The 15,718-nt window shown below is 35.7% G+C and overlaps 1 long non-coding RNA gene across 2 annotated transcripts in view; it reads right to left on the bottom strand.

Moving 5' to 3' along the window:
* LOC114231545 (uncharacterized) overlaps positions 1 to 9,702 on the bottom strand; it is a 239,419-nt gene extending 229,717 nt beyond the window's left edge. For both annotated transcript variants that reach the window (XR_008556246.1, XR_008556245.1), the window contains exon 1: positions 9,630 to 9,702. This is a non-coding gene — a long non-coding RNA (uncharacterized LOC114231545). The remainder of the gene's footprint in view (positions 1 to 9,629) is intronic.
* Between the last annotated feature and the right edge of the window lie 6,016 nt (positions 9,703 to 15,718).

Raw genomic sequence — 15,718 nt, 5'->3', positions numbered from 1 at the left:
TAAGCAATAGCAATGCAAGCAGCCTGATGCTAGATGAATAATATCAAGCTCATAAAAATTATTAAACTATGGTATCTGTAGAATAATCTGGCACCTGTTTTATATTGTACACATCACAGAACACTCAAAGGAAAATAAAGTTTAATATAATCATTATTAAATGTTTATTAGTCACATCTTAAAATCTCATTTATTGTTTTGCTGCAAAGAAGCACCTATTTCCAAAGCATAAACATCTTTAAGTTTTAATAATTAAAACTTTGGATGTCAATTTCCTCCTAGTTCAGGTAGCAGGTATTAAGGTGCTTATCTAGTAATGAAAGCTTATTTATTACAATTTAATTTTCCTATTTATAACTTGAGCCACATTATTTATATCTTTCCTATCAAAATGATCCACTAAATAATTTTACACTGCTGTTTTGTCATTGACATAGCAAAATGCAGAGAAAGAATAAAACAGAAGATAAATAAATTAAGTAAAATAAAATACATTAATGGCTTAGCATTATAAGTTTTGAAAGAAACTATTTTGACTTTTAGAACACAGAAATTATATTTTAGTATTTTTTTCTCCTTATACGTGATACATGTTCAATGAGAACGAGAAAAAACAAACCTGTGGAAACCAACAAATAATAAATTTCTCAGGACAGTTTATTTTATATTGTTTCATAATTATTTATTCAGTTTTATTGAAGTATAAATGACAAAATTTCAAGATATTTAAGTTGTAAAATTATGATCACTTGATATACATATACATTGTGAATTACATTACATTTCTCCAAAGAATGTTGGGTTTTTATTAAATTCTTATTTTGTTCTATGAGACAATTAACTTGGTTGTCTGGAAGTATAATGTCTGCATTTTGAGCGACAGGTCAAACCTGGGTATATTTATTTTATTGTTAGTTGTGTTACTTAGAGTCTTCCCCATAGTATGTAACTATGAGGCATCCAGTGAGAGATTTAGTCAGAGGTTATCATTAGAATACTAGAGGCCCCTCAGCCTGGCCTGTGGAGATCAGGCCAAAACCAGCCCAGTGCACGGATTTGTCCAGGGCGGATAGACTGGACCCCAGCAGCAAGCTAACCTACCAGTTGGAGTGTCTGCCCCCTGGTGGTCAGTGTGTGTCATAGTGGCTGGTTGAACAGTCGGACACTTAGCATATTAGGCTTTTATTATATAGGATGGGGTTCCCCTTATATGACTCTTTTCCTTCTGGACTCCACACATTATTCAATAGCTCTGATTTGTAGCATATCTGAATATAGAATTTTAGATCACAAAGACAATGGTCTATCTCTCAGAGATACTGCTGGTCCTACATTGATGACCAAAGCTAGCAGCCATGAAAATTTATCCGAAGGCATTTTGTTTTCTAAATACACTTGACACTTGAACAACACAGGTTTGAAATGCTTACTCTTATATTAAAGCTTGTGAAAAATTTTGACATGGTCAAGTGTTTAATATTTCCTGTACATAAGTAAATTTTATTAGTAGATTTTACAAATACTTCACATATTGTTGTCCTGGACTAGAGAAGGCACTGTTTATTATTTATATTAACATGAATATACCTTTTATTATGATATACCTAATCTACTTATAGTCCATATTTTATATTAGCTTTTTAAAAAATATTTTTTATTTATTTTAGAGAGAGAGGAATGGAGGAGAAAGAAATATTGATTGGTTATTTCTCATATGTGCTTGGACCAGGGATTGAACCCACAACCTGAGTATGTTCCTTGAGCTAAAATCAAACACTCAACCCTTTGGTGCACAGGACACTGCTATGCTCCAAGGAGTCATACTGGCCAGGGCTATTGGCTTTTCTTTTTTCTTTTTTTTTTTTTTAATTGAGGAAGGGAGTGAGGTAGGGAAAGGGAGAAGGGAAAGGCATGGACCTGCTCCCAAGAGGAAGAGGGATTAGCTTTGTTTTTAATACAAGCATTCCATAGCAGAAAAATAATTTCAACAGGATTACAGGAAATAAAGGGTTAGTTCTTACTATGTTTCATCAAAATTATAAATATATTTGGTTGAGGAGGGAGAGTTCAATTTTCAATTCCTTTGTTGAGAAAAATTATTTACATTTTCCAGTAGCAAATCTGCTCAGGGATGAAGGGAAATATTATATAAATTAAAAAACAAAATGTTTGAATAAATGTGAAAAATATTGAACTTGATATTTTCCTAATGCAAGATTAATATATATTTATTTTTAAGTGTGAATGCAGTGAAAAAATCCTTTTCTCTAAATTGGCTTAGAAGTTATCTGAGAAAAGCACAGATCAATGATGCATCTGATATTTTTGTTTATCTCCATTAAGATTTATGTGTCTTAACAAGAAAATATTTGCAGGAGTTATAATATTCTTAAAATAGGAATTACAATGACAGCCAAAGTTATCTGATGAAAGCACAGCTCAATAATATGGCTGAAAATTGTTCTGACTTCCCTGAAGAATTGATGGATTTTTCCATGAAAAAATATATGAGGCACCTTAAAAGTAATAAAATACAAATAAGATCAGCCACTGTCAAACTCACAACTTGATCTCTGAGTTGAGTCCCCAGTTTTTTGTTTTTTAACTTTATTCAGAGGAGTCAGTATTTAAGGCAGAGCACACTGTGAAAAGCATAAAATTATTTAGGTTGAAATGATGAAAAGGGGTGTATAAGCGTGTGAATTTGGTTCATAATGGGGCATAACTGGCAGTGTAGGAGGAAAGAAAAGCCCTTGATGTGTAAACAAAATGCATTGGCTCCAAATTTGGAGTTATCTTTCCCAGTTTTCTACTTTGAACTTGTCACTTAAGCTATTTAAACCCTTGTTTCCATGTTAAAAATTAGGACTGACATCCCAGCCTGTGTGCCTCCTAGTGGTTGAATGTCCACCCATGATGGGCACATGCCCGGTTGTGGGTTTGATCCCCAGTAGGTGACATGCAGGAGGCAGCCAATCAATTATTCTCTCTCATCATTGATGTTTCTAACTCTCCCTCTCCCTTCCTCTATGAAATCAATAAAAGTATGTTTTTTAAAATGCATGTAAAATAACCAAAATTACAAAGAATTAAATTAATAAAGATACAAATTTGAAATATGTTTTAAGAACAGATCTCAAGATAAAATTATGATTCCTTATATTTTTATATACTTACTAAAGTGTCATACATTACAGTTAATTACTCATTAAATAAGCAAATAATACAAAGCATGGGTCATACCTAAGAACTAATGTATTCCCATAAAACAAAACCTTTAGACATATATGTTTATTTTTAATTTAATTTTCAACAAATATTCTAATGTTACAATAAACAAACTCTGTACTAAATAAATTCAGTGAAAATGGAAATAAATAACTTAATAACCTAATCAATGAGCTCATATTAGTGGAAATAAAGAAATACAACTTACTCTGACTCATCATATTAAGCATCATAAGTGCACACTGTAAGTGTTATGGAAAAATAAATAAAAAAGTAGTAAAACTTGGAAAATGTTGTAAAAAGATTAACAAAATGATACTATTTGAACTGGTACTCAAATGACAAGCAAAGGGGAGGAAAGGTAACGCCTGCCAACACTTCAACATGACCTCAGTTACATGCCCCTTACTCTATACCAGACATTTGAAGAGCTTTGTATTTGCTGAGAGGCTTCATTCTCACAGCATAAGAAGTTAGATTTAATCATACCTATATGGTTAGTTTTAATCTTACCCTTTTAACCTAGGAGGAACTCAAGCCTTGGAGAATTTAGGTGACTTTCACAACAGCATATGCCGAATTAGCCACCAAGCTGGGGTTCAAGTTCCCACAGCCCCTGACTACCATCCAAGTACTAAACTTCTATCTTATACTAATACACTTGAACATGTCAACAATTTTCACAAGCTGTAAAATAAGAGTAAGCATTTCACCCCGAGGAAATGGCATGAGAAAAGGCACAAGCCGATTAGAGTGCCGAGAGGAACATATATTCGAGTGACTATGAATGGAGCACCTGGTGGAAGAGCAGTCATGTAATACAGCTCCTACAATGTTCACAAAAAGGATGAGTTAATTAAACCAATGTGACCACTTTGTTGTAGTCAGCCCAATAGTATTTTTCTCAACCTCAGTTGCTTTAAGAGATATTTTATCAGCCAAGACCGGTTTGGCTCAGTGGATAGAGCATCGGCCTGTGGACTCAAGGGTCCCAGGTTCGATTCCGGTCAAGGGCATGTACCTTGGTTGTGGGCACATCTGTGCAAGAGGCAGCTGATCGATGTTTCTCTCTCATCGATGTTTCTAACTCTCTATCCCTCTCTCTTCCTCTCTGTAAAATATCAATAAAATATTTTTTTTTAAAAGAGATATTTTATCATTGTCAGTCTTGAGCGGGACTTCAAAGATATGTGCTTGCGGTATGAACAGAAATAACCCCACCTGCAAACGTATTTACTTTGCCTTTTTCAGTTGGGAGGATGAGTGGGGGTTGGGATTAACACTAGCCTTGTAAGTTCAGGATGGTCAATGTGAACCTTTTACTAACAGAGGGAAATAAAATCCCCAGGTACAAAGTGCAAACAATAGCATAATTTTTATTAACATATTATATACAGATATATTTTTGTATGAAATAATTATATTTAAAACTAATATTGTGCCACTTAGTTCTCACTAGTTAGTAAGATATCTGAAAATTATAAACCACATTGATAATAAACAATGTGCTTTCACACTTAACACAGTTTCATAAAAACAGATCAAGAAGGCAGGATTATAGAAACTCAGTAGTTTCCATGGTTTCAGAATCAAGCTAATGAATTCAGGATCAAGGGAATAGGTATGAAGTGTTATAGATTCTTGAAAATTACAATGGCAATGAGATACTGATTAAGCATGTGCATCTTATGGAAACTGACTTTCAGAATTCAAGATAATAAAATATTGGTGTTCCAGTAAATCTTAAAATATCATCTTCTTTCTCTAAAATGCTGTTTCTAGGAATTGAAATAACGTTTTAAATAATAAAATATGTATTTCCTAATCACTGAAAAGCTTCAAGGAATAACTTAAATCTGGTAAACATTAAAATATCCCCAAAGATGACAAACACATGCATTCTTTCATTATTTCCTGAGGAAAAGTCAAGTTAATTTAATGCAAAATTCAGTTAATTTAATGCAAAATTTTAAATTTGTTCATTCTATCCTTTTTTTTAGAACATTAATTTGAGAATTTTTGTGGACGAATAAAAACATGTTATTGTTTTATTGTTTTTATCTCAATTGTTTCTCAGATTAACAATACCGATAGATTTGCAATGTAAAAATAAGGGCTAATACAAGATTAAAGGGGTTGGCTATGATACCATTATAATAACCAGGTTATTAATTAACAGGAAAGGAGCAAAGGGAAGGATAGATAATATAGGCATGCCGTTTGTACAGCTTTGTCAGAAAGCAGCAGTTGAACACTCTCTAGGTCTGTTCCCCGCAGACAGCTAGGAGAAGGACTGAACAATAGACGCATGTCCAGTAAGGTCTGGGTGATGTGTGAAAATGCTTGCTTATCAATCACATCTGGGAGCTAGCCGTTGGCCATAATAGGCATGGCCACTGCATGGGCACAAAATCTGAGATACTTAACCCCTAAACAAAGGGAGTTCTCTCTTGGCCCTCTTGCTATCTTGGGACTCTTCTTGCAGGGGGTGTGCTCTCACACTCCTGCATTTGTGATATGGCTCAGTGCCATGTGGACCCCACACGATGAACTAATGGACTACAACTGGTCTGAGGCTCTGTTGGACTCAGCTCCACCATGAAACAGAAACTCTGGACGCTGGCTCTGCTTCTAGTTCTGCTAACGCCTCAGCTGCACATTTCCCAGGACTGGTTTAAGAGAAATGGGACTTTGGAATCTGAGGGATGTAACTTCATGTGAACAAAGATCACTCATTCTCCCCATATAAGTCTTAGAACATTCTTGTTCTCAAGTTATCATAAGAACCCCACTCCCACTAGCATCAAAGAAGTCCAATTTTCTGATAACAGTTATATATACATAGGATTCAAATTAATAATCCTAACTTACCACAAATAGGCTAAGAAAAATCTCGCGGTGGGTGGGTGGGGGGGGGATTTAGATGCATAGGCATGGGTTCAAACTCTCAGATACTTCCTATTACCTATTTTCCATAAATATAATTTAGTTATATACCCTTAAAGAGTTTAATAACAATAAGATTCACTTTACATTTACTTAGTACTTTATAATTGGTTAATGAGTTTAAAATAGATGACCTCTTTGGATACTTATAATAGCTGTGTGGGGCTGGCAGGACTGGTTAGTGCAATTAAACACACAAGCAAAAAGTTGAGCACTGAGATGAGAGCACAGATTCTCTGACTCTTAACCTAATTTTTTCTCTACACATTGTATCTTCTAGGTACAGTTTAGTGAATCAAAGTACCTGTAGAAAATGAGCCAATTATATTGTTTTTCATACATCTTTATTAAATATGTAGTGTCCCCCAAAAATAGAAAGACTACTATAAAAGTTTAGCAAAGTTTTACTAAGTAAATATTACAACTGCCTTAGAAATATCTATTGCATGAAGGTTTAAGTCAACTTTCATGATTGTCTCTCTGTTCATGGTAAGTCCTTAAGGTTAAAGTAAAAGGAAAATATACTAGATGCCCATCAGCAGATGATTGGATCAGAAAACTATGGTACATCTACACAATGGAATACTATGCTGCCATAAAAAAGAAGGAATTCTTACCATTTGCAGCAACCTGGATGGAATTGGAGAACATTATGCTGAGTGAAATAAGCCAGTCAATGAAAGAAAAATACCACATGATCTCACTCATTTATGGATAATAAAGAACATTATAAACTGTTGAACAAAAAGATAGATACAGAGGCAGTAAAGCATCAAACAGTCTGTCAAATTACAGCAGGAAGGTTAGGGAGAGGTGGGGAAGATAAGAGATCAACCGAAGGACTTGTGTGCATGCATATAAGCATAACCAATGGACGCAAAACTCTGGGGGGTGAGGGCATATATGGGAGTGGGGTGGAGGGGGCAATGGTAAGATATGTACACATATACCTTAATAAAAAAAATTGAAGAAAAAAAGAAAAAAAAAGGAAAATATAAACCCTTATTAACATTGGGAAGAATACACCATATAGTCTCTAATGAGGCTCAGCAGTGAGTGTCCTCAATGAATAAGAGGAAGAACCATTTAGTTCAAGGACAAAAGCATATGCTTATAACATCTCCCCAGTTATATGAAATGGCCTTACCTTTTCCAGCCCATGGAAAACACTACTCAATACCTGTCACTTTCCCTACTTTTTTGTTTTCTCCTTAACATTTGTCTTACAACATACCAGGTACTGTATATCTTATAATTTATTCAGTTTATTATGTATTGTCCCTACCTCAATATAAGGTCTCCATGGGCTAGTACATTTGTTCATTTGTTTTTGTTTTTTGTTGCATTCCATGTACCTAGAGCAGTGCCTGACACATAGTAGGTATTTCTAAATATTAATTTATTAGTATCATACTTCATAATGATTATTTTATGGTTAAATATCTTATATATTTTAATCATTCACTTAGCTTTTAAAAGTCTCATACAATAGCATGGATATTATTTTTGTTTAATAATTTATTAATTTATTTAAAACTAGAGGCCTGGAGCACGAATTCGTGCACCAGAGGGGTCCCTCGGCCTGGCCTGTGGGATCAGGCTGAAAACGGCTCTCTGACATCCCCCGAGGGGTCCTGGATTACAAGAGGGCACAGGCCAGACTGAGTGACCCCACCAGTGCATGATCGGGGCTGGGGAGGGACAGCAGGAGGGCTCCAGGGAGTGTCCAGACCATCTTGCTCAGTCCCCATCAGCCAGACCCCAGCTGATGGGGACTGAGCAAGCTAACCTACCAGCGGCAAGCTAACCTACCAGTCTGAGCGTCTGCCCCATGGTGGTCAGTGCACATCATAGGGACTGGCCGGCTGTTGACAGTCTGCCCACTGGTGGTCAGCACACGTCATAGCAAGCGGTTGAGTGGCCTTAGCATATCATTAGCATATTATGCTCTGATTGGTTGAACAGCTGACTGGTTGACTGGACACTTAGCATATTAGGCTTTTATTATATAGGATATGTGTTGAATGCCTATCGTGTGCTACTGTCTGTGGTGAACTATGGACTGTCTTCAGGGAGCTTAAAGTCTTGTGGGAAAAATATGTTAAATTAAGTATTATATTGTGAGCTCTCAATGTTCATATAACATGATCACATGTTTTATTTCATTAAGAAAGCCTCATGAAAATAAAACTTATGCTGATACTTCAAGGATGATTTCTGTTAAAATTACTATTAATGTTAAAGGTTGAAGTTGTGGTTCAGGCATAGGAAACAAAGTGTATGATCTTGAAGCAGAAATGAGTTGGATAAGATCAAGGATCAAGTAAGTATTGTGTGACTCTAGCCTTGTGATGTGGGAACACATACAGAGAAATATGACATAACTTGGGAAACTATCATGGCAGATCTTGTACATCATGATGGGTATCTTTATAGAATTACAGTGGAATTATAATGAAATATATATTATATCCATCTTAAGTACAAGGGAAAACAAAAAAAGTTTAAGGAATAGATGTGACTATAATTATTTACACTATATAAGACTGTATTTGGTAGTGAAGTGGAAATGAAAAATGAACTAGTACAAGAAAAAACTAGATACAAAGAAATATTTTAGAAGATTATTTTAGTAGCCCAAGTGAACAGAGATGACTTAGCTATGTTGCTAGTAGTGAGGATAGGATTCAGCAGATTCATTCATTCACTCAAAAAGTTAGTTGTCAAATATTTGGTATTTTCATGCAATCTAGACAGAAATCAAAGTAAACAAGATCCTTATTATAGATCAACTTTTAACATTTTTAAACCATGCATATTCAGTGATAAAAATCTTGTTTCTAAAACAATTTTGACAATTTGTTTTTCAATCAAATATTTGACCTTTTCAAAGCACAATATAATTGATAGCTTTGTGGAACATTCCATGTTCTGACTGAGCCAACGAGGACAAATGATAGAGGTCGAGACACAGCTTTGTCTAATGAGGAAAATTTGATTGTGGTTTTGATAAGCTTATGAAAACCACAACAATTTGTTTCAAAGAAGTGAGTTTATAAGAAAGTATAAAATAACTCTGAATGTGAACATGCTAATGAAAGATTATTGTAATTAATCTATGCAAAGATATACTTTTTAAGGAAAGAAATTCAAGGAACTTAATTTAAAAACACAAATATTTTTCATGAGCTTTTGACATTCTTCAATTTGTCATAATACATATTTGAACACCTTTGATAACATTTATACATTATATTATTTGAAGACTGTACATATTAGACTATACATGTGATTAGCACAGTGACCATGCAACCTCCAATATTTACCTGCTCACACCAAATTCTCAGCCAATACGTGTTATATTGAAAAATATGATTGAATATACTGACTACTAATTCTGAAGAAATTTTAATAGATATTCTATCAGCACTTATTCACTGTTCTAGATTTTTCACCTTGACAGCTTGCAAAGGAAACTTCTACTAGGTTTAATTACTTCTTCCCCATCATGCAGAATATTTTCTTCAGGCATAGCAACCATAAAACACTTAAAAATTTATCTGAGAAAATGCCTTGAACTGGTAGAGTTTTGAGATGTCATAATAGCTCCCCCGCCCTCCTTTATCTGGTGGTTATGTTGAATTCTGTAAAAAACACCCTAAATCCTTGCAATTCTTTTGCCCAATAGAGGAAACTGGGGGGCAGTGGTGAACATATATGTACATTAACTGTTCAGTGCTAATGTCAACGAGGACAGTTCCACATTGAAAAGGATATTTGAGCTGAGTTTGATCTTAATTCTTTTTATAGATTCTCATTGATCTGGTTCTGAAGCAATTACTTAACAAGGACATAGAAAATCATAAAGGAGAAAGAAGCTCAGCTAATGACAGTATAAAGACACTTTTGATAAGTGGTCAGAAATATGATCAAGGGTGATTTCGGTTGCTTTAATCACTCTGTATGGGTTTCTGAATTGCATTAATGATGGTCACATTCCTCCTGTGTTATTAATCCTCATTTTATACAGGCTAGAGCATGCCAAGTTTGTAATGATATTTAAGCCCAAATCCTAAAAGTATAATGATTATTTTTTATACTTCTATTTTATACTATCTGTAATTGTCAACCTGCTTTTAAAATCTCTAAAATTTATATTTGTAATGCTTTTAGGAACTACCTTAGCATTTGAAATCTAAGAAAGAAAACTCCTATAAATTAGTACCACTTTTCTTATAAGTTGAACAATCACAATAGAATAGATGAAACCCAATAGCATTTTAAATATCTGTCACTATTATTTTGAGCATACTTAATCATAAAACATTTCTATATGATTGCATATTTAATTAGACAGGATAACAATTCCTAAGTGCTGCTAAGAATATTCACAAAATCATAGTGGTTGAGCACAATGAAAGTCTACTTCCTGCTTACATCATAGTTTGTCTACAGTGCTGCTCTCCTGTGAGAAGGATCCAGAAATCCAGGCTATCTGCATCTTGTGGTTCAATCATCCCCTCTGTCTGGCTCAGAGCCCAATGTATACAGTTGGCAAATGAGCAGTGACAGTGTATGATATTAAACAAAAAATGTATTGTGGCCCAGTCGATGAGGTAAATCCTTTTTATCCACAGTTATCTGGCCAAGTCACACAGCAAGTACGGAATCCCCAGAGGACTGTAATTATGGGAAGTATTGTCTCCCATATGCCAAGGATGAAGAAACAGATTAGTAAGAAATCACTCTATGTCTGTTACAATATCTGTTTAGGCAGCCTACTCACTTTTTCTTGAACCAGAAAATATGAATTCAAGTTTATTTACCCAACAAATATTATAAATATGTCAAGCAAACATATTTCTAAACTATATGCTAGGGGCCAGAATAATGTCAATGAGGTCTGAATAATGTCAATGAGGTCTCTTACCCTCATAGAGCTTAGAGTACAGCTGTAGGGAAAAAGCAAACATTGGACAAATGAAAATTATATGACAACAGTAGATTAGTGCTCTGAAGGTAATAAGTGGGGTAATATTGTCAAGATTCTATGGATTCCATGGGGCATAATTTAGATGGTGGAATCCTCAAGAGAATGTTTTCAACAGAGACCTGAGTACAAATCCATACCACGAAATGAGACCAGGAAAAAAATCATACAAGGCAAAAGGAAGAGCAAGCACAAGGATCTCCAAACCAGGAAGAGCTTGATGTGGGTAAAGTGCAGAATGCCGGCCAGTGTGGCAAAAATACAACCCACAAGGATAAGCAGAGCAGGGAACCTGGATGAGTGGTCAAGTAGGAAATACATCGTTCAGCGTGTTGCAGGCCATAGAGAGGTTTTGTTTCATTGTAAGTATGGCAGGACCTTGAAATCATGGAGTCTGGGCTATTGCCCATGCCTTAGTTGTATGATGTTAGTTAATCTTTGATTTGGATATCAAGGAAAAACAATTGATCTTTCCACCTTGCAAAGATTTTTATAAAACCTCTTTAACCCTGGAAATATTTTTTGAAAGTATATTTGTTTATCATATTCTACATAATATTATTTTTTAAAATATTTTAGAAATCAAAGGGCCTCATTTAATTATTTTATAATATATAATACCATATGGTTTCTGGGGGTAGAGGGGCTATAGTGAGCTTTCCGACTATCTAAATTCATAGACTCTTTCATGTATAAGAAGCTATTTCCCAATCCCTTTGTAGAGGAATAACATCCTATCAATTTCTTCCCAAAATTTCAGTTACATCCATATATAATAAACATGTATATACATTTTTAGTATTGTATCCTTTTTAATGCTGGAATTTAAAATTTTTACACTACATGTAGAATTTTTCTAATTTTATTGATATACTTTACATATAACATTGTGCAAGATTAAGGTGTACAATGTGTTAATTTAATACACTTATATATTGCAAAATGATACTAACATAGTGTTATGTTATCTAACACCTACATGATCTCATGTAATTACAATTTATTCTTTGTGGTGAGGACATTTACTAGTAAGATCTACTTTATTGGTAATGTTCAAATATATAATACAATATTATTAACTACTAGAGGTCCGGTACACAAAATTCATGCATGGGTGCAGTCCCTAGGCCTGGCCGGCTATTGAAGCGTGAGTGTCTGGTGTGGAAGGGCAGGTCCCAGCTGACCTCTGGGCCCTGGGCCGCACCTGGGCTCCCGGGCCCCCACGCGCCTCCCTCTGCCTGAGTCACCGTGCCCGAGTCCCCATGCAGAGATGTGGTGAGCGCAGCCAGATGCTGCGGGCGGGGGTGCAGCATGGGCCTCTGGGCCACCCAGAAGTGTCACAGAAGTGTCACACGGAAGCCGGACAGGCAGTGAGCTCTCTCCCAGCTGGCCTTGCAGACCAGCTCCTGTGTGAACCCCTGGGGAGACTGACTGGCCCCTGCAGTCCCAGCAGCAGCAGCGCATGGCACTTGAGCTTGGGGGCTTCCCCAGCATGCGAGCCCTGGCGACCTGGGAGAAGGTAGCAGGGGGAGTGAGAGTGAGCTCGGCGGACACCCCACAATCTCACCACACCTCCGTCCCTGTCACTCCTGCCCCCAGGTAGCCAGTGAGAGGCTGCAGCCCCCCCGACTGGGCACTGCAGGAGGTTGGTCGCTGCCACCCACCTCCAGTTCTCTCTCCCAGCCTGGGCCTGGCCCTGATTGGGTGATCAGGGCCTGCCAGCCACTGGTCACCATCTGTGGTATGATTGATCAGGGCTGGGCAGCCCTGCCTGGTGCCCTCAGTACCTGGGAGCCGGGCGGCGGCCCCACCCCCCGCTGCTGCCACTGGTCACCATCTGTGGTGCCATCGGTGGGGTTATTGGGCCCCGCTCGCACCTGCCTTGGCCTGATGCCACCTGCTCACCTGCTCCACCATCCCACCGCAGTCCTGCTCTCATCAGGGCCTATTGGGGCTGCCAGTGCCACATCACCAACACCCCCATGTTCCGTACCACACCTAGTGGTCAATGCACATCATAGCGAGCAGTTGAACTCCCAGTCGAGGGGACAATTTGCATATTGGCTTTTATTACATAGGATGATCACCATGTTGCATATTAGACTCCTAGAACTGATTCATCTTTTAACTGGAAGTTTGTACTGTTTGATCAACATCTCCCATTTTCTTCCAACTTCCCAACCCTTGGTAATCACCATTCTACTCTCTGTTCCTATGAATTTGGCTTTTTCAGATTCCATATATAAATGCTATTATACAGTATTTGTCTTTCTTCATCTGATTTACTTCACTTAGCATAATGCCTTCAAGGTATTATGTTGTTGCAAATGAAAGGGTATCCTTCTTTCTCATGGCTGAATAGTATTTCATTGTGTATATATACCAGATCATCTTTACCCAACCAACTATTGACACTTAGGTTGTTCCCATATCTGGGCTATTGTGAATAATGCTGCTATGAACATGCGAGTACAGATATCAATTCAATATCCTGTATTCATTTCCTTTAGGATATATACTCAGAAATGGAACTGTTGGGTCATGTGGTTGTCTATTTTTAAATTTTTAGAAACCTTTATACTGTTTTCCATAGTGGCTGAAGCAATTTACATTCCAACTAACAGTACATAATGGTTCCCTTTTTCCACATCCTCACCAACACTTATTTCTTGTCTTTTTTATGACACTCATTCTATCACATGTGAGGCGATATATCACTGTGATTTTGATTTGCATTTTTCTGATGTTTAGTGATGTTGACCACCTTTTCCTGTCTTGTTGGCCATTTGTATGTTTTCTTTGGAAAATATCTGTTCAGTTCCTCAGACCATTTTTAAAATCAGATTGTTTTTTTTTTTGATATTCAATTGTATAAGTTCTTACATATATTGGATGTGAATACAGTATAAGATATATTATTTGCAGCACTATAATAGTAACAAGAAGAAATTAAAGCATATATATACAGCATGTGATTCAAGCTTGAATAACTGTATGTATTTTATTGTATAAGTAAATTAAATTTAGACTTCTATTTTTCTATTTACCAGCACTTAAAATTGGGTGGGGAAGCTATCCGTTAAGATACAAAATAACATATTCCTTTGAGTAGTTCTTAAACTTTAAATTTCAATGAGCTTTCTATATTTTGTTCTGTTATTTACCCTTGATTCAAATTTCAACTTACTTCATGACTCTAATGAGATGCATAGAAAAGGCACCATCAATTCATATTAGAAATTCCCCAAATCCCTTTATACTGATTCCCAAAATAAGTAGCACCAGCCTTCTAGAGACATAATGTTATTTTTTGTTGATGAAAATTCCATCAGGAAATTAGCAAACAATGCGTTCTAAGCTTCGTTTTGAAAATCATAGAAAGTAAAATAATGAGCTTGCTAGTGAGATGTTTTTATACTATGCTAAATTTTTTCAAGTATATATTATTGGTTGTAAATAATAACCATTTTCAAACTAAATGCAGAAATAGTTAACAAATTATTTGTAGAGAAAAATCATATTATATTTTTTCCTAAGCTTCATATTTATTTAATATGTAACAATCAGAGGTGTGATAGGTGGTTTATTAATATAGGAGGGTGTTACTTAACTTATATTTTCAATAATTAATATTATAATTATTTTACTATTACCCTTCTCTTAAATGTTTGTATATATTTGTTAAATATCTGTGCATATATCCATTTTTGAAGATTTTATTTTTCATTTTTGCCAGGTTAGTCTATCAAATTTATTCAAAACATAATTCATGGTCATTGAAATTTCATTTAAAATACTTTTTCAGCCGAAACCGGTTTGGCTCAGTGGATAGAACGTCGGCCTGCGGACTGAAGGGTCTCGGGTTCGATTCCGGTCAAGGGCATGTGCCTTGGTTGCGGGCACATCCCCAGTGGGGGGTGTGCAGGAGGCAGCTGATCGATATTTCTCTCTCATCGATGTTTCTAGCTCTCTATCCCTCTCCCTTCCTCTCTGTAAAAAATCAATAAAATATATTTAAAATACTTTTTCATTGGTGATCACAGGAAATAATTTTCAATTTCCAGAATTTTTCCCTATTAAAATCACAAGATATTAACTTACCAATTGATTTATATGAATAAAAATATTGGAAACTGTGAAGGAAAAAAACAGATAACTGAATTTATTGTTAAAGTAATTCTAGTTTTAATTCTTGGTGAATTTTGAGTAAATGAAGGGCATAATCTTTCTTTCAATATTTTATAAAGTGTTTTAATCTATCCTGACACATTTTTTGTGTCATTTCTCTTCCCAATGTGATCTTTTGCTAGTGGTATAAAGAAATGTAATCACTTGGGTTGAAATGATTTGATTTGAATAGTATGCATAAAATGATTTAAATGCAAGTATCCTTTCATTGAAAGAACATTGAAATAATAATTAGAGAAATATTGCTTGCGGGATAATTATTGCCATGTAAATGAAACTGAATAAAGAATGAGTGAAGGAATCTGTCAGTTCAACTCATAATTTTAATACTGGGCATTTGCATTCATTGGACTTGAGTTGCTAAAT

This window comes from Eptesicus fuscus, chromosome 6, assembly GCF_027574615.1.
Source record: "Eptesicus fuscus isolate TK198812 chromosome 6, DD_ASM_mEF_20220401, whole genome shotgun sequence".
NCBI classification, from domain to species: Eukaryota; Metazoa; Chordata; class Mammalia; order Chiroptera; family Vespertilionidae; genus Eptesicus; species Eptesicus fuscus.
Note: the sequence above shows the minus strand (reverse complement) of the source record. Positions and strands in the feature narration are given on the sequence as shown.